The sequence below is a fragment of the Cupressus sempervirens genome, chromosome 7, assembly GCF_028749045.1.
Source record: "Cupressus sempervirens isolate cs-2001-9-10 chromosome 7, ASM2874904v1, whole genome shotgun sequence".
In the NCBI taxonomy this organism is placed as follows: Eukaryota; Viridiplantae; Streptophyta; class Pinopsida; order Cupressales; family Cupressaceae; genus Cupressus; species Cupressus sempervirens.
In genome coordinates this window covers 117,290,258-117,310,611 of record NC_143124.1, presented here as the reverse complement: position 1 = coordinate 117,310,611, position 20,354 = coordinate 117,290,258, and the positions used below count along the sequence as shown (strand labels likewise).

The 20,354-nt window shown below is 34.9% G+C and overlaps 2 pseudogenes across 1 annotated transcript in view; one reads left to right on the top strand and one right to left on the bottom strand.

The window, feature by feature from the left end:
- LOC149545787 (pentatricopeptide repeat-containing protein At1g03100, mitochondrial pseudogene) overlaps positions 1 to 15,503 on the bottom strand; it is a 69,013-nt pseudogene extending 53,510 nt beyond the window's left edge. The window contains exon 1 of the transcript XR_016353618.1: positions 15,451 to 15,503. The product of XR_016353618.1 is annotated as a pentatricopeptide repeat-containing protein At1g03100, mitochondrial pseudogene (transcript). The remainder of the gene's footprint in view (positions 1 to 15,450) is intronic.
- A 443-nt stretch (positions 15,504 to 15,946) lies between these two features.
- On the top strand, positions 15,947 to 17,052 carry LOC149545786 (serine carboxypeptidase 1 pseudogene; annotated as a pseudogene).
- Positions 17,053 to 20,354: the final 3,302 nt, after the last annotated feature.

The following is a 20,354-nucleotide window of genomic DNA, read 5'->3' as shown; positions in this document are numbered from 1 at the left end:
CCCTTGGTCTTGATCATAATAAGTGAAACATGGTTCTCATAGGTCTCTTGACATGGCTACTCTTTTGGACTACACACTTCATGCTATCTCGCTTGTTGGCTTCATTGCTTATCCTACATGCTATCTTTCTCATTACTTCCATTGCTTATCCAAAATATGCTTCATATGACTATTTCACCTCTTTCCCTAGCTTGGGTACTCTTGATGAGTCAGTTCTTGAGGATCACTTTCACTTGCTTCACATTCTTTTCTTATGCATTTTTCCTTATCCATCGGCTTGTTTCTCCATCGTGTCCTATACCTTGCTAGACATTGGGAGAAAATGATGTGATCTTGCTTGAGAACTAGTGATCTCTAAATTATTCTAAAAAATCCAAAAAATCATATATGATGCTGAAAAAATCCTAAAAATTAGAAAATGTCCTGAAAAAATGATCATCTTAGTGAAAACCTAGCAATAGATGCTTTGATGTATCACCAAAAAAATCAAAAATACAAAAATACAAAAAAATTGAAAAAAGTCCTAACAAAAATCTGCCAAGTGGTGAAAACCTAGAAACAAGTGCTACTTAAGACCCTTGCACCTATGTCTATCAGTGTTAATCACACACTCTACCACACATTTCCTAGCTTGGAATTGTTTCTTGTCCTCATCTTAGGGACACAACTGCTTAGCCTATTTGAGATCTCCTTGTGCATTAGGGTCTCTTTAGCACTCACAAAATAGTGTTTCTCAACACTTTCCCCCACCTTGACATCAAGTCTTTCTCAACACTTCTCAGAGAGTTTACCTACGGTCTTCGATGTCACGATATTTCTCACTATCAGGATCAAGTCTTGAAGAAATGGCCAAGTGACTTACACACATGCACTTTAACACTTAAACGACTGAGTTATGCTGACCTTTATCTAATTCGTGTGCTGTCTATGATGATTTCTTTGCCATGTGTTCCCTCCCTAATAGTCTTTCAAGGATGTCATTGACTAGAAGACTAGGGGCATGGGACATAGTTTCTTGATTTCTTCTTGTGGGTATACTTTGTTTGTCTATAGTGTTGTAAGCATTTATGCTTGTCCTATTCAATATTTTGACTTACAAATGTATCATCCTTGACTGTTTTGCAAGACCGCACTCAGGGTTTATCCTGGCACTTATGCCTTGATACAGGTGTAATCTTGCTAAATTAAACTTAGGGAATCTAATCGCGTAGTTATCTTGACTTACATGTCTTTGATGCTTAGATTGGATTTCCATATACCTATCTGATCTCGATCATATTCATATCCTCATAGTTATACTAATGATGGTTGTATGATCTCATGAGGTCCCTAATAAATGCTCAATGATGAAATTAAGAGTCTAAATGTTATGTGCTTCTTGCTGGTAAACCACTTTGCATATTAGCTTGCATTTTAGGTCTTTTTTTTTAAAAAAAAAAAATTTAAAGTCTAGTCTTGCATTCTTGCATATGGGGAGAGCTCTCTCTTCATCTTTTTGTGGACATATCAGCTAACTCCTTCCATATATTTCTTTACTTTCTTCTTGCTCATGTCTTTTCACCTTCTTAATCTTTCGCTTCATCTCTTTTCTATCTTGTCATCACATTATATAAAGTTTTGACCTCTTAAATAATTTTGATGTCTTGGATTCATTTTCGAGATCGAAATCCAAATTCAAGTTCATCTTGATTGTCAAAATTGACTTTTAAAATTCTACTTTCTTCTGAGCAGTTAGCTGACCTTTTGAGGTCTAATCTCTGAATCATCACTGGGGCATCTTCATTTCTTCATGTCTTCATCATTTCCATATTTCATATCTACTTCAATTCATTGTTTCATGTCTAAAATCACTTTTCTACTCGTTTTGACCTAATTTTTATGCTATATCCTTCAAGGTCAACTCTAGTCAAACTAGGGCATTTTATCAATTTCTTATAGTCATTCTTGGGTTCTAATCATCTATCTGTCATCTTGGACATTGCTATATTCTAATTTTCTCATGTCTAGCCGATTTTTGCATCCCCTTACCTCATTTCAATTTCGATCCCGAGGGGGCAGAAATACTCTATCACTGATTGCTACAACTATCTATTTCTTAGGAGCATTTGTTTGATCTTCTCACTTGTTCTCGATCTATCTACTTTGCTAAGTGTTAGCATTCTTCTTGAATTCTAACATCATCTTTTTCTAGTGTTCAGTACTACCACTATCAGGCTGTACATTTAGGACTTGCTATCTTTTTCTACATTTCGTTTTTCAAAATCAGATATCTATATCTATCACCGCCTACTTGGCTTTCTATTTTCTTTGACATAATGTGTTTCCAGATCGATCACACATTAGTCAAAGAGGGGCAAATGTAATCACCTAAAAATGGTCATCTAGACTATTAGCCCCCTTTTCAACATTTTGGCTAAATTAATTTAATCATTTACCTAGACCAAATTGCTAATAATCAATTTATTTGATTATAACCTATAGTTTGACTATGCTATCCTAAGTTCATTATTTGATTAAAAGAACATGTCCCCTTTTAATTAAATAAAAGACCCCATTCTTCTAACCCATTTAAAGTGCACACATAAAGTCCTTCTATTTTACAATTAAAAGAAAAGGCTTGTGAGATTTTTGTCTTATGTGACAAGTCAACTTATATTCTATTGGTTGACTTGTGTGTGCACATGGATCACTCCTCTTTTCGAATTCCACCGTTGATCATCCACCATCTTCATCTTGATCTCTACCGTTCGTACGACTTTAAAAGGGAGAGAGCTTTCCCCCTCAAAGGATCCATCCATCATTTGAATATTGTTATGCTACAGGTTTTCTAACAGGTTTCTTTGGAGCTTTGTGGAGAACTTCTCTTTCTTGTCTACATTCTCTCATCCATGGCATTCTAGCTTAGCTTAGCTTTCATTTTCACATTTAGCTTATATCATATAGTCTAATAGTTGGATTGTAACACTCTCATACATGTTTTAGCATAGCTACATTTTGCATTTTCATCTTAGCTTAGTTTCCATAGTTGCATTGCATTCTTGAGGAACTCCTTGAGATATTTGCATTCTTGCATCTTGTCTTTGGAACCTCCCATTGCATAGTTTACTAGCAAGAAGAGTATCTCTAAGGCTCATCTGAGAGCTTTCTTATTCTTGAAATATACTCTCTTGCACTCCGTGGATAGGGAGCTCTAAGCCGGCATCCAAGCATTCCAAACTCATGGAATCGTTTGGATAAAAACGTTTAGAGTGTGACACATTTCAAGTGTACAAAACTCACATGAATTGAAAACTTAAATTCAATATTCAAGATTACAATTTAATCGTACCAATTTTTTCTCTGAAGTATTTCAACTTCACTTTAGCAAGAGGCTTAGTAAAGATATCTGTTGTTTTCTCATTAGTACTGATGTACTCCAGTTGAATAATTCCTCGATTCACCATATCTCTAATGTAGTGATAAGGAATTTCAATATGTTTGGAACAATTGTGGAAAATTGGATTAGCGGCAAGCTTGATGCAACTTTAATTATCACAATGAATCACAATGGGCTTCAAAGGTCTTTTGAACAAATCTATTAACAACTTTCATAGCCATACCGCTTCTCTAGCACCCAAGGAAGATGTAATGTATTCTGCTTTGGTAGAACTTAATGTAACTGAAGACTATTTTCTGCTAAACCATGAAACCATTTCAGATCCTAGACTGAAGCAACATCTAGAAGTACTCTTACATTTAGTAGGACTACCAGCCCAATCAGAATCAGAATATCCATGAAGTTCAATGTTGACTATCATATTTGATTCCCATGCCAATAGTACCCTTTAGATATCTCAAAATGTATTTAGCTACATGTAGATGTATCTTCTTTGGTGCACACATAAACTGACTCAAGGTGTTATTAGCATAACATATGTTCAGGACAAGTATTCACCAAATACATTAAAGATCCAATGATCTGCCTGTAGTAAGTAGAATCTGTACGTTCTGATTTGATCATATCATCTTTCAACTTTTGTAGATTGACTTCCATAGGAGTAGAAGTTGGTTTACATTCCATCATTCCAAATTTTGTTAAAATGTCAACTGTATATTTTCCTTGATTCTAGAAAAATGTAGTTATCCTGTTGCCAGACTTCCAATCCAAGAAAGTAGTGAAGAAGACCTAAATCTTTCATTTCAAACTCTCCTGTGAGTTCTTGTTTGCATTTCTTTATGAGATGTTCTTCACTTGTTATTAACAAATCATCAACATATAACACACGAATAATCATATCATCACCTTCTATTTTGAAGTATAAGTTAGGATCAGCTTCATTTTTAAAATATCCTAATTTTATTAAGTAGATGTCTATCCTTTCATACCACGCTCTGGGAGCCTGTTTGAGACCATATAGAGCTTTCTTTAATTTACAAACATGAGTTTTGTTGTCATGAGTGTTGAATCCTTCTGATTGCTCAATATAAACTTCTTCAATTTTGCCATTTAGGAATGTTGTTTTGACATCCATTTGATGAACCTTTCATCCTTTGGATGTTGCGATATGGTTCTAACTGGAAGTATATTTAGGAACTGGTGCAAATGTTTCTTCATAATTGATGCCTTATTTCTGTGAGAAATTTTGTGCTACAAATCTGGCTTTGTGCTTTTCAATGTTGCCATTAGATGCATAATTAATTTTAAACAACCATTTAGAAGAAACAATTGATTTGTTTTTAGGTCTCGGTACAACATCCCATACATCATTTTTTAGTAAAGAGTTATATTCTTCAATCATTGCTTCTTTCCAAAACTGATTTGAAAATGCTTCTTTAACATTTGAAGGTTTTGTTTTTATAAGTTCAGTTAATAATGCAACATAACATGATTGATTTCTCCTTCTTTTACTTTCTCGAATCACTTCATTAGGTTCAACCTGATTTTCTTCTAACATTTTCCTAGCCCAAAGTGGCTTCTTTTTATTGTTGACATTTTCAAAATCTTCATGATTAGATGTACTAGTAGAGGATGGTTCAATATCATTCTCCCTCTCAATTTCTGCTTGGTGATTTTCATCTACTTTAGGAATAGATTCAATAATAGATTCATCACTGTTTGTAGAAATATTAAAGGCGATATCTTCTTCAAATTTCACATCTCTACTAATCTCAATTGTTCTTTGACCTGGAATGAAGACTCTGTAGCCTTTTGTTGTTTCACTGTATCCAATGAGTATCCCCTTTTTTCCAGATGGTTCTAGTTTTGTTCTTTTCTCTTTAGAAATGTGGATATAAATAGGACATCCAAATATTCTTAGATGACTTAGATCTGGTTTAATGCCCGTAAATACTTCTTCAGGAGTGGTCTTCTCTAATACTGAGTGTGGACATCTGTTTTGAATATAGACTGCAGTGTTAGATGCTTCGGCCCAAAAGGAAGTATGAAGGTTTTGATCGTGTATCATTGCTCTAGTTGATTCAACGATTGATCTATTTTTACATTCTGCAACTTCACTCTGTTGAGGATTATACAGTATAGAAAACTCCCTCTTAATCCCAACAGCAATGCAAAAGTTTTTAAAAATTTTGGAGATGTATTCACCTCTACTGTCTGACCTTAGTATTTTTATTTTTTGTCCTAACTGATTTTCAATGAGGGCTTGGAATTCTTTGAATTTTGATAATACTTCAGCCTATTCTTTCTGTTTCAAAAAGTAGATCCAAGTTCTTTTAGAGTAATCATCAATAAAAATTACATAAAAGAGGCACCCATTAAGAAAAGGTACAGACATAGGATTGCAAAGGTCGGTGTGAATCAGTTCAAGAATGGATTTATATTTGTGAACACTTTTAGGAAATGATCGCTTAGTGCTTTTGCCTAAAGCACATCCTTTGCAAATACTTAAGTGATCAGTTTTCAGACTAGGTAAACCTTTTACAATTTTTCCTATGGATGATAATGCACGATAGTGAAGGTGACCTAGCCTCCTATGCCAAATTTCAGTTGAATTTGATGTTTCATGACTAAGAGCTAGGTTTTGATTATTACAAAGTTTATATAGATTTCCATCTCTAAATCCGATGGAAATGGCTATCTTGATATTAGAGTTCTTTGGCCAAGATAGAACTTTGTCCTCTTGAAAAGTGATTATGAATCCTTGATCAGCAAGACCAGAAATAGAGACTAGGTTTCTTTTTATTCAAGATACATATAAAACATTTTTTAACTGGAGAGTAATTCCTGCATTTACATAAATTGAACAGGAACCAATGCCTTTGACAGGATGAGTAGAGTTATCTCCAATGGTAACTTCTTCTGAGGAGTGTTCTGAGAAGGTCTCAAATTTGTCTCTAAAACCAGTGATGTGCCGAGATGCTCCACTGTCTATGATCCAAGTGTTGTTTGAGTTTAATTCACTTGAAAGGGCTAAGTAAAAAGCATAATTTTCTTTTTCTTCTTTCTCTACTTCCTCTCCTTAGATTTCTACTAAGGCTACTTGAATTTTCTTCTTTTCAGGGCAGAAGTTATGGGAGTGACCAATTTTATCGCATTTGAAACATCTAACTTTGGATCAATCATGTTTGTTATATGATTTGTCAGTTTCCCTTCTATTATGTTTGAATTTTCTTTTCTTGTTTGAATTTGCATGAAGTGCTTGAATGTCTCCCTCTTGATTTATACTTAGTCCTCTTGAGATTAATCTTGATTCTTCTTGTGTGCATTCATTTTTTAGTAAATCAAATTTAGGAAGTTCGGATCAAGAGCTTAATCCTCGAATAGATGTTTTCCAAGATAGAGGAAGACTTCTTAATGCTATCATGCTTAGTTCTTTGTCATCAACTCGATTTTCCATTGTTGCAAGTTGATCTTTTAATTCAAAAATCCTTCGAAAGTAGGATATAATAGATTCTCCATTTTTCATCTTTATATATAGTAGATCTTGTTTTAGGGTTAATAATCTACTAGTATTGTTGATTTCAAATGTATCTCTGATAGTAGAGAACATCTCAAATGCAGTCTTGAGACTAGATATGGATGGAAGAATATGATCTTTTACAAAATCTATTATAATTTTCATTGCTTTGTTATTGTGTCTTTTCCATGTTACTTTCTCTGGATCATTTTCAGGGATGGATATATTTGTTTCGATATACTCCTCTAATTCCATTTCTCTTAATATTATCATGACCCGAATTTTCCATGATGAAAAATTTGATGCACCCTCAAGCCTATCTTCTAGTCTTAAATGATTCACCATTTTGATTTAAGAATATGATTTAACTTTTACAAATCTGAGACTTTAGATTTTAATTCTAAGTAATAGATTTTCTTATCAGAATGGCTCTGATACCATGTTAGTTTTTATAGATCTCTGATAGATAAAACTATTACAGTAGATATGAACAGTAGTAAAATTCTTACTTGAATAACTGCAGAACAGAATTGTTCATTAATTTTGAATGTTGAATTGCTAAGATGTAGAATATCTTCCACTTGAATATTGTTGATGACTTGTATTGTAGAAGGAATGTATTGATTGTCCTTCGATGAAGATCGCAAAGGAATGTTGAGAATTAAATTCTGTAATTATAATGCAGATCGTTGGGACTTATAATGCCATGTATTGATTGTTATCCTCACCAATCTGCATATACACATATATTGTGGAGAGCCATGACCCTCGTAGAGTCATGACTCTATGTGGCCTTTGGCCACGAAGGGTCATGCCTCTACGGAGGCATAACTAACACCTGTTTGTTAGAGTAAACCAACAATGCTTTAGTATAAGCAATCGGCAAAATAATACAAGACCACCGATAGTGTATACATTATGATGTTCGCCGATATAATGCTGCCTAACGGTAATATCATCAAACGCATGTTTAAGACAATCATCTAAACAACATATATGTGTGTGTGTGTGAGAAACACCAATAAATATTATCAGATAAACCTGATACAGATTTGCATATATTTGATTAACATTATTACATCTATAGATGCTATACATCAACACTTAGATTCAAATAGCAATGCTTTGATTACATATGCATCGGACAAGATCTGAGCAGATACAAAATAGTCACCAATTGATGATGGTTGACAAATCTCGCACACCACTAAAATGTTTGTATGATATTTCCGATGGTAGAATAGGGCGACACTGAACTAGTGAAACTGCATTCACCAAATAGGGAGGATCTAACACCTTCGAAATGGCAAACAAGAATTCCAACTAGAATTCATGATACAAAATAAAATTCAAGCCGCATACCAAAAACATCCTACCTGTTGGTTGCATAAATACACCATCAAAGGAAAACTTTGAAGGCGCACAAGTGTCGACACAGCAACAAACACCTACAACCAACATAAAAGATGGGCCCAAGATAAACGTAAATCAATCGAAATCCCAAATACAAATGTTTTTATTTTATTAATTTGGGCCCACAAATTAATTAATATAAGTAATTAATTAAAGGTCCTTTACTTATATAATTAAAATTTTGGAACCAATTATTTAATTAATTTAATTTACTTATTACATTTAAAAATTGGGGACATTACAGGTCGAGGTTGACCTATACCATACTATTGCAGTACCACTTTTTGTGATATAAGTCAAACACTAGATTTCTCAAAACCCAGTTCCAGCTTTGAGCTGGGGTAGTCAAAGTTAACCTGTACCCTCCATTTCGACCTATACCAAGCAATAAAACAAAGAGATACCCAAATTACATTTGCAGGTTTCGAATTGCTCAATTCAGAAATTTATTCATTTTGAGGCTTTAGTCAGCAAAAAATTAGCCTTTTGCAACCTCATGCTACTTGGTTTCATGGGTACACACATTCCTACCACCCTTCTTTGCATTAACTTTCATCAATTAGATTTCTCTCTTGCATATCATTTACGACTCCTCTTAGGGAAAGGAAGAACATCCAAGACCATACATTGTGCAAATCACAAAATGGCAACTTACCTAGGGCTAGTTGAATTTCCTTTTTTTCAATGTCTTGGATCTTCCTAAATATAACATATACTTTGGTGAGTGATCTATCCTAGCATTACTAACCAGTTTGTATGTTACATTACTATTAAATCAAAAGGTACTTTTAAACATATTAAATATGCTTTACAGATATAGCTCATTGTACAAGGACGGTTAAAATATTATGGTTAGTACGCACAACATGCCAACAAAGGTTTGGAAAAAAGCATATGAAATTTGGTAGAATAGGCGGCCAGGTTGAGGTTGGGAGGATCCCCAAAATGATTGGAAGGGGGTAGTGAAAGGAATTGGGAGTCCAATGCAGACACTAAAAACCGTAGAGGTATTCAATGAGACTTTATGCCTCAAAAGGATCAACCATAGATAATATAGATAGACTATTAGACACAAACAAGGCAAACACCAGGAAATATTTCGATGTACTAGACCCTTATGGCATCCAAAGAGAGGATCATTGGATTCAAGTGCAAACAAAATACCTATTAATCTTACAGGCTATAGGTCATTGTATCCAAAAAGAGTTGGAGTTAGTTTGTGTGCAACAATTTGTGATTCAAAAGGAATTAATGATACCAAAAACAACTTGAAAACACCAAAAACGACACTCAAAATTAGACAATACAAGCAATCAAACCAACAAAATAACCGCTGACGACCAAATATGATGCACTTTATATAATGGAAGGCTATGGAATTTATATAAAAGACAAGGAGCCTAACTTCAATTCATTAAAAGAGATCACAGAAGTGTTGGTATGGTTCTGATTATATATTTTTCCCAATGAATATTGGAAGACCAAATGGGGAACATTTATTTTGGTGGATGAAAGGATTAAGAATAGAGATTTTGATGTTTATCAGAAACTAAACTGAGATTGGAATAGAAAGCATGGCATCGAAGATTGAAATAGAGGAGACGGTGGAAATATGCAAACAATGTAAGAAACAGGGGCATGAGGTAGAATAATGGTAGGTTAGAGAGGAAGGATAGTTGGCAGGGAATGTTACTTTACAAGAGTGGGAGAGAAACCCTGGAACCAAGACTCTGAAAATGCCTCCAAGAATGGAGGTAAAGTTCAATAGAAAAGAAACCCAGATAACCTGAGGTTTTGAGAAAATCGGGAGTTCTAGAAGACAGTTTATCTGGTGGCATGAAGTCCAAGACAGCAGAAACTAGCAACTGCTCAAACACAATTTGAAAGGAAATGGAAGTAATAAGACAAGAGTTTAGGAGTGGTCCAAGGGCCTAGAAATCATAGAATTAAACACAAGCCAAGATAAGGGCCTGTTGGAGCTATCGTTGATGGAGAACTTTAAAAGGGAGATTGAGGCACAACGGCAAAAGGAAATCACCAAATAATTTTTGATGGTAATGAGAAGAACGAAAAGGAGAACACCTCCCCACACCCCGTAAGGACGAACAGAGAAATAGAAACTCTATGATCAGAAGGAGATGAGGAAAGAAGATGTAACGAAGAGGAAGAGGATATTGTGTCTCTAAGGACTGTATACCAAAGCCAATCAAAATCTGAAAGGCTCAGATTGGAGAAGAAAGGCCAGAGAGGCTGCAAATCAAACAAAGTAAGCTAGAAATTGTAGGAAGAGCTAAAGGCCACATGAAAAGATTAGGGAAAGGATTATCCCTTCCCAAATAGCCATGAAGTCCTTACCATGGAATGTTAAGTGCTTCAACACCCCTAATAAAAGATGTTTGTTCAAACGTCGTGTTGATCAAGTGAACAGATTTAGTCCTTATTAGGAAACAAAATTAGACAAAGGAATAGATAAGTTGAAACTAAAATGCTGACATTGCCGAGTTTTATCCCTGTAGAAGCCTGGAGGTATCCCAAAGAATAGAAATTGGCAATTCCTATTAATATTACAAGGAATGTGATCTTCTTATTGAATGTCATTGGACTGACAAGAACCCAAAAAACAAAGAATGCAATTCCATGACACAAGAATAGTCATGGTGAAAGATTTCAACGCAACAATATATAGGTCAGAAAAGAAGGGAGGGCTTATGAGGCTCACACAAGTTCTACTAGATTTCCAAAAGTTTTGTGTTTGACAATCATTTGAAGTATGTGATTTCCAAAACGGCTCCTTTATATGGAAAAATATTAGGAAAGTATTTGTAGGTACAGCAGAGATGCGAGATAGATTTCTGCTATCAGGAAGTTGGGAGAATCTTCCAGTCGCATTTGAAACCACTATTTTACCCTTAACTAGGTCAAATCCTTTTCTGGTGCAGTTGTAATTAATCCCAAACAACTCCTGATGGATCTCCCTCCATATTTGAGAGTATGTGGCTCACAGATAGAGATTATAAAGTTATAATGAAGACTGGTGGAATGGTGCCAAAAATTTAAGCATCAAGATTATTCCAAAGTCGCAAAAAATTACAGTTTGTCAAGGTGCAACTGAATGATTGGGATAGATCACACTTTAAAAACATATTCAGGGAAAAGCATACAATTGAGGATATATTAACAGATGTAAATGAAAGGGTGATCAAGCAAGGAATGGATAATATAGCATATGAGCAGACAAAACCCTGAGCAGTGAATGTACATAATTCCTAGCATGTGAAGAGATTTTATAGTGCCAAAAAATTTCATGAAAGCTAGTTAAAAGATGGTGACAGGAATATGAAGTTCTTTACTTCCACTACAAAGGTGAAGAAAGCAGCAAACAAATTTCAGAAAATAAAAATGAGGGCTGGGGTGGTAAACACAACAGAAGATATCAACAAGGAAGCAATGAGTTAAATCCAGGATCTGCTAAATAGAAATCATGTTTCTTTGATATGGATTTGTGACAAGATCTTAAGCAACGTTCCAGGAATATTAAAGATAAACAAAATGAGGGGTTGATCAGTTCTTCTGGTGGTCAAATTAAGGAAGGATAATTCGGCAACTTTATGATTGATCCAAGATTTCAGAACTCTGAAAATCATACCGACCAATCACATTCAGCAAGGAGGCACCAAATAGGGAGATTACACCTAGATTGAATCAGATATGAGCAAAATTAAGTCTTCTCTACACTTTTCCAAGTGAACGTACAGCCTATTAGTCTACACCATATAGTTCAGAGGCCTTTGCAAGGCAAAAATGACATTTTGAAGGCTTCAGCAATGGCCAAAAATAACTTACAAATTTTCCCTAGCAATCGTCCAAAAAAATGGCAATTTCAACCATCCATTCAGCTGCAAAACCCTTGCCGTACCAGCCATACAGATTCAGCAGTGAGTGCATTAAAAATTGTAAGATTTTGAAATTTTCATATTGGCACTATAATGGCTATTATGAATTCTCTCGAATAAAAGTTTTAAGCAATTTTCTTCCTACCTAGGGTTATTCTGCTTTTTAAGTTTTTAGCAATAGTTAGAGTTTATTTCAGTTTTATATATTACATTTTCAAAATTAAATATTGGCTAGAACATTCAAGCTTCAAGGAGCAATCAGAAATAAAAATCTGGGTTTGTCAGAAAACTATTTGGGGACATCACACAAAGACCTATCCATTGTCGTCGGTAGGAATTGTGTATTGGCCGATGGGTTCCTTCGGGAAAAGTCTTGTTATGTAGCCGACGGGTAGATATTTGTAGCGGGCATAATATATCTGGCCGACGGACTCCTTCGGGAAAGTTCTTCGGAAAGTATTTATAACCCCTTCGGGAAGCATTGTAATGATATCTTACCATCGAAGCATAATGTACTGTTGGCATATGCGAATAATAATAAGAGTTCTGCTGTTTGCCGTTCGTGTTCGTGTCTATTTCCTGTGCGCGTTGCTTAATTAATCCATAAGATAAACATCCATGAATTGGAAGGTTGACTTTAACCTGAGATTGGAAGCTGATTTATTTTACAATGCCCAAAAGTCTTCAATGGTTGAAGAGATGTGGACCTATCAGAAATTGTAGAGTGGGTGCTCTATTACTCCACTAACTATAATGTTGATCTACACCCACAATAAGTGTCTGATCTGATTTAATTTCAACTGATTTGTAACATGTTCCAATAGGTACAAACCTAATTAGTCTTTGTATCAGACACTGCAAATAACCTACCAGATACATCAAATCTTACTCCTCGGAAATGTGGTTCTATATGTTGCTGGTAAAGGTAAACCTTTGGGTCTTAATATAAAACCATGCTGACAACTTCCAACTAATCCTGCTCAATTGGTTGATCATAACAAGAAAATGGGGAAGCAAAGTGTATCATCATAGCTTTTTTGAAGGATCATTAAATTCCTCACATAGCTGAAATAGAATTATCAAAGGAGATCTACAGTTCCTTAACCACCCTTTATCAGGGTGAAATTTTTGTGGAAGACTTTGCTAAATGACAAACTTGATGCCACACACATTAGTGGCATAGATGCAATAGCTATCTACTTAATAAAGACCAAAAAACTTCAAGTTTTATAGCTATCAACAACCTTAAATAGGTTTTCTCTATCTTAAGCGTCATTTGTTCAAGGTGTTTGTGCCCATCAAAGCTTCCCATTGTGTAAAAAAATATTGCCTAATCTACAAAATTCTATTACTAACCCACTAACTAGCCTAAATTCTATTCAAAATGCACACACAATAAAGAATAAAAGAGTAAATAAATAAAAATGCAAATTTTACCTTCACCTACTCTTTGTAGCTTGTCTTCGTTGCTCTCTTGATTTTGAATTCTTGTTTTGAGCTCTCAAACTTACAAATCTGCTTCGTCCAAGATGCCTTCAAAAGTGTGGAGATGGTGGATTCTCAATGCAATCTAAGATGGCCTCCTAGAATGCTTAAAACATATGATGTAATAATGGGTGATAGAAAGATGAGATGATGATTGTGCTAATGGTATTGCTAAAATGGAATTACTAAGCATAAATTGCTCAGAAATTGCTCTATATGTGCTCACAATGATCTTAGAATGCTTAAGATGCTATAATGCCAATGCTCTCAAGGTTGTTAATTAGCTTGCAATGGTGAAATGGTGCTCCCTTTATAGAGTTTTAAGGGCCCCAAGCCCATGTGGCGAGATCCTATGGTAGAGATTGAAAGGAGCGAGAATCAAGGGCTAGGATTGACTTGGTTGAAGAGGATGAGACAAATGAGGGATTAGTTGGAATGTGGGAGGAAGAATAGGAAGCATCTTCCTCTACAATGGCAAGGAGGGTGATGAGGGAAGGGGATACACGTCTCAAATGTCTCTCAATGATCCTTGAAAGGAAGAAACAAGGACTTGACCTCAATGGGACTTCTTTGCACAAGTGTCCCTATGGGTCACTTTTGAGCATATGAGGTGGCTAGACAAGCCATTATTTTGTAGGCGAGGTGGCATGGCTAGGTCTTGTGAGGACATGGGGTCATGAGACCAAGTTTTATAAGGCCACATACCCTTGTTTGACCCCTTAGAAACAAGACTCGTGGGTGAGGGAAAATAGGAGATTAATTTATTTTAGCCAAGGGTGATGTGTCAAGTAAAGTGGACTAGTAAGGTGAACTAATATGACTTAGTCATATGGTGAGTGTCTAATAAAGTAATTTTAATAAATTACTTAATAGGGATAATTGGAAGACATGGGATGAGAGAAATAAACTAAGAGAATTATCTAAATAAATTAAATAACTTATTTAGTAATAGAGGAAAATATAATTAATTAAATAATAAATATTTAATTAATCTATCAAGTCATTTTTTAGTGTATACACCCATATTTCAGAAGTTTTAGGATGATGTCAGTCATGGGGAGAGTAGACTGGAGAATATTCTTGCTAGAATATAAAAGAAACAAACCCTTTTTCTAATTGGGAAAATGAGAAAAAGGTGGTAAGAAAGAGGACCTGCAAGGATGAAGAATCAAATTCTTTAGATCAAGGTAAAAAATTAATGATTCTTGAGATCAAGGTAACAAAAAATTGAGCCCCATTAGGTGTTTCAAGTGCCACTAGATGGGCCACTGTGCATCTCAATGTCTTGAGAAGAAAAAAGTCATGCCACAATAGAAGGAGATTGAAAGGAGCACAAAACATTCAGCTGAAGCAGATAAGTTAGCGTCTAGACTTGAAACAATTTTCCTACATTGTTGTACCTAACCTCTTATCACTTTTTTTTATTTAGGGTCACATGAGCATGGCACCACATATAGACACGTAACCTTCAATAAGGCTGTTGTTCATTTTTCACACATGTTCAAATGAAGGAATATATGCTTATTACTTTCAAAGTAATTTTCAGAAAATACATCAAAGAGAAGTATTTTATTCATTTTTAAATAATGTTCAATATTTGCATGATGGAGTAAATCATGACAGAAATTAAATGCTGAAAGTAAATTTCTCCCACACCTCTGACTGTGAGAGTAGTCTATACATACTGACATACATCTATACCCTACTGAAATCAATGACTGAATAGAAGGGTAAAAGGAGAAAGGTTCATGGGCACCAGTCATTGCCTGTAATGACTGGTGATGTAGCATCCAGCTGCATCCATCCTCTTGCTGCTCCAGACATCGCCCGTTTCATAATTCCAATCCCTGTATTCACAAAGAAGAGAATGGGTTAGATCCAATGGATCTAAGCAATGCTGATGACTCACTCAAATCTCATATTTACCATCCTACATGCTATTCATCTCAGTAACATACAGACATACACCAGCAAATAGAAAGAATAGGCGTATCAGATGGAGGTGATATGCATACAAATAACAGCAAATGAAACATTAAAGGGACGAATTTTTTTTTTTTTTTTTTTTTAAATTTTATTTTAAATAAAATAAAATAAAATAAAATAAATTTTGAAAACCTTTTGTTTCATTCATTCAGCAATATTGAAAGCTACAGTAGGAGGTCTTCAAAGGAAGGCAAAGGATAATCATTTTCAGTCAATAGAGCCTCATATATCATGAATTCTTTGCAAAATCAACAGTGGATGGTGTCTAAATCTTAGATGCGAAGAAACAACAGCAGGGATCAGTTTATGATAACTTCCAGCAAAGAACCGGCTACAAATGAGAGTTATTTTTGCAAACATCTTATGGAAATATCAAGCACACAGCAAAAGAGGCAAAAAGAAAAGTTCATGGATATTACTTTCAGCAGAAAAGCCCTCATAAAGAAAATATTATGCCATGATAATTTCCATCAGAGCCAATAGTAGAGAAATCCAATATTTTAATTACTTTCAGGAAGAAGGCAACATGTGGAGAATGGGATCTGTGCACAGGTCGCATTAATTACAACCATGATGCTGGAAGTATGATCAAATACCATGCAAATCTTACAAGCAAAGGATACTGTGCATTGATTTACAGTGGTGATCATGATATGTGTGTGCCTTTCACTGAATCTGAGGCTTGGACAAGGTCACTGGGATATGCAATAATAGATAAATGGCGTCCCTGGATTGTGAATGGACAAGTTGCTGGCTATACTCAAGGATATGCCCATAACTTGACCTTTGCAACCATAAAGGGTTCTAGACACACAGTTCCAGAATACAAACCTGCAGAAGCATTGGCATTCTACACACGGTGGCTGGCTGGACAACCTCTGTAAAGCTATAGAACAAACAGAAGTTGTGGAACTAAGGAAGAAGCTAGAAGAACAAATTCACGATCAAGGAAATCTTGAGAAGAAATTTCGAGCTCTACAGAGCGATAAAGAGGAAGCTTCAGTTTTAAAGGAAAAATCTAATAAGGAAATGGAAAAAATGAGGAAGAAACTTGAAGATGGGAAGAAGCACAAGGGAATGGTTGAAGATGAAGTGAATGTGCTAAAAGAACAAGTTTTACATCATAGTAGTGATATTAATGAGAATACGGATAGTATCCAGAAAGGAAATTCAGGCAAACTTTCTATTGCATCAGAAAGTCCTGCTACCTTTCCCAAGTCTATTCAAATCAGAAACACTATTAATGGTCAACGAGCCAAGATTGCTAAATTGTTTGAACAAGTTGGATTGCCAAAAATAGTGTCCTATTTGGAATCAGATGATAAAGATGTGCAAATTCATACCGTGAAGGTTGTGGCAAATCTTGCCACTGAAGAATTGAATCAAGCGACAATTATTAAGGCTGGTGGTTTGAGTTCTCTGTTGATGCTCTTAGAAACTTCAGAAGATGAAACTATTCAAAGGGTTGCCGCCAGTGTTATTGCAGGTCTGTTTCTAAAATAAAACCAGTATGATGAAGGGTTACCTTAGCAAACAAATGGAGGTGTCTTAAATACAGCAAAATGATAAATGTGTTCTTAGAACAACAAGGAAGTAATCCAGTTTACAAGTCATTTATTATACCCATGAATTTCAAGATGCACAAGAAAGTAAGAAGGAAAAAATCTCTTACAATAACCAGCTGAGAACCACGTTTCTTCCTTTTGTTTCAAGAAAAATAAAACAATATAATGTGCTGGCGCTCCCGCTTCCATTCTGTGCATTCAGCCCGTGGCCAAGATAAAGAAGGGCGGATTCGACTTTTAAAGATAAAACACAGCTACAGCAAATGCCCTTTAATGTTCATACAAAAATGCATATTTTCAGTCATGCTGAAGCAGAAGAATCATCAAAGACTCAGCAAGATGAAACCCGCACGAAATGACCAATTTTCAGCAGCGGAAAAGCAAGATCAGAGGTGCTTCATGGCGGATAAGGGTTTCTTTTAACCCTAATGACTCCATATCTCATTCCCGTGAGTTCCAAATAGCAAGATAAACTCGCAATCCTTGCTTTTTACCATCCCTCAATTGCATTGTATAAAATTTCGGGTCCATGGAGTATAAAAAAAATGGAGTCGTCTTCTTCTTTTTTATGCAATTTGTTAACTAAAGTGGTATAGACTTATAATATAAACTCGTCTATACATTGTTATTAAAATTGCATTACATTTGATGTAATTAAATTTATTATTATTTATCTTTAAGTTGATAATATATAAATCAACTAATAAATAATGATAAAATTTAAATGCAATTTAATAATAAGGTCATTTTAGTCTTGCATTTTTTTTATTTTTTTTAATTGCATAATATCAAATTGTAATTATTATTAAGTAATTGATATTCTTCAAATCAATTATTTAATAATAACTTTCATGCAGTTAAAAGTATTTAAAAGTCAAAAGTCAAGACGAGTTTAAGAAGAGGTTGGTATTGTCAAAATGCCAAAATTCAAGGGGGCAACAGCAGTTGATTTTTAGAGGCACAGTTCAGACGGAAGGTTTCAGAGTTGCATTATGGAGTAATTATGGGCAGTTTGGGGAGTTTTTCTTGGTTTTTTTCATACATGGTTGGTAGAACTTCAGTTCGGGATATTTTGAGCATGTGTTTAGACTTTTCAAAGGTGCTTAATAATGAGTTAACTCATTATTTCGACCCAGCTTTTCTGCTTTGAGGCAGTTGTATTATTTATTTATACTCCTCTTAATTTTTGAGGAGGGGGTTCAGATTTGGAGAAGAAGTGCTTATGTGATTCCCATCCTTAGCATTTTTTGTCTTAAGTTTTTCTGATCCATATGCAGATGTACTGTTTTTGAGGCCTTTGATCGAAATAAAAGTTTTCCTTGGGACCAAATTTGGAGTTAACAGATTAAGTTGTATGCGTGGAGGTGATTGATATTATTCAAATTGTGTTTTTCATAATAGACCTGTCTAAATGATGTTTTATCTTGTATCTTCTTTATTCGAAATAGCTGTTCATAGGTTTTGAGTTGTGTTTTCGTTATTGATATATTCGATTGTGAATCAATTTTCCTTTCGTATATTTTCAAGTTATAAACCTTCTCTTAAATTATTGATATGAATCAGCAGATCTTCAAAAAGGGTTTCTTGTGATTGTCTTATCAAAGCGTTCATTGTGTCTCAGGTATAGCAGTGATTTGTGTCATCATCTTGGTGTATCACCTTAGTTCTTTAAGTTTTTCGTGTTTAGGTTATTTTTCTCCCCTTTTCCTCTGAAAGTTTATTATTTTCCATTAAAGCAAGTAAGGTATCAGATACATCATATAGGAACCGGCCTAGAATCCGGAGGTTCAATCAAGTTACAAGTTACCCACAACTTTTGGCTGATCCCATGTTTCTCCAAAATCGCTGCAAGTTTTAGGACTTAAGGCAATTTTTCAGGGTGCAGATTTTGGAGATAACAAAGGCATCATGCAGAGTTGAAGAATGAAATGATGCACAAATGGTATTGGGCATAGGCACATTATACTTACCCAAAAACATCATGGGAAATGCATAGTGGAATGGAATTCTATTTCACAAGTTTAAAAAAGGAAACAATACTGAACTAATAAACACTAAAAAAATTCATGAAAACATGGAAAGAAAACTACCAATGTTATTCGCACCAAATAGAACATAGAAAGAGAAACCAAGTCTGAATTTCAGTTATAAGACATAAATAAAGGTTCAATGATTTCAATTACTCTCGATTTCTCGTTATCAATTTTCCAATCAAAGTACATTTTTGCATACACTCATTGCTCTTAAATCATATACAATAATACAAAACAAAAATGGAGGATATAAAATTCAAAATTTAGATATCGTCTTAGGCAACCATGATTAGATATGTGAAGTACAAATTAAAGCCCTTGCGTTTACAACCAAATGCATGGGCATGAGCACACCCACAATCATCCAAAACCTCGTGTAAGATTTTATGGAAACGACTCATTACCAATGTGAGAAAACCACAACTTTTCCAACTATTAACTTTTAACATACTTTTCAAAAACAAAGTATATTTTTTCCTAGATTGACCAATTTATTGAGTAATCCATGCAATCAAGTCAAACCAACATGCCACAAGTCTCAAGTACTTGAATATTTGTTCCATGTAATATTACCATTGTTTTGAGCAATAATGTGACTTTGCTAGATATTAGGTTGTCCTTTGTCCCCCACAAACCTTTAACTGATGTCATTGAGCTAGAGAACATCTTGTATGGTCCTAGTTTGACAAAGAACCTTCTTTCAATTTCTTGAGTGACACATCTACAATGTATCATTGAGGTTGATGATCAGCAAATGATTATTAAAAATGCAATCTTGACCCTAGACAATTTTTTGCCGAAGGAATTTGATATGGCACTTACTCAAGCTACTTTCTGGTCTAGTCAAGCAAGTATGGCATAATGCCATGATGACATGATGGAGGACCTCCTATCTTAGGAGACAATTTCTAAACAAGGAGTGGATCCACTAATTGACCCATTGCATGAAATTTACAAGGTCGTGGAAGAGAGCTAGGAGAGATCTATTTCCTAGGGATTCTCTCAAAAGAGTGATGACCTTGATGAGACTCTTACTCAATCTGCCAAACAATTCTCTTTAATGTCCTCTTTTTTATACATGCTCTA